This window comes from Penaeus monodon, chromosome 19 (genome assembly GCF_015228065.2).
Source record: "Penaeus monodon isolate SGIC_2016 chromosome 19, NSTDA_Pmon_1, whole genome shotgun sequence".
In the NCBI taxonomy this organism is placed as follows: domain Eukaryota; kingdom Metazoa; phylum Arthropoda; class Malacostraca; order Decapoda; family Penaeidae; genus Penaeus; species Penaeus monodon.
The window spans coordinates 10,950,089-10,950,335 of record NC_051404.1 but is presented as its reverse complement, the minus strand read 5'-3'; positions in this window follow the sequence as shown (position 1 = coordinate 10,950,335).

Sequence of the window (247 nt, the reverse complement as noted above, 5' to 3'; positions counted from 1 at the left end):
TTTCCGCCCTCGTCTCTTTCTCCTTGACTGCAAATTTTCAATTAAAAAAAAAACAAAAAAACTAACTAACAAGGAATTGACGAACTTTTGGTTCGTGTCTATATTACATGAAATTAATCATTTTTGTCGCTCTGAACACAAATCAATTCGGAAAAATATATAGTGAAAAATGAATCCAAAAAGTTATTGCATATGAAGTTATACAACCGGTTCATACCAGCTGGCATAGCGTGGGTATTTAAGTATA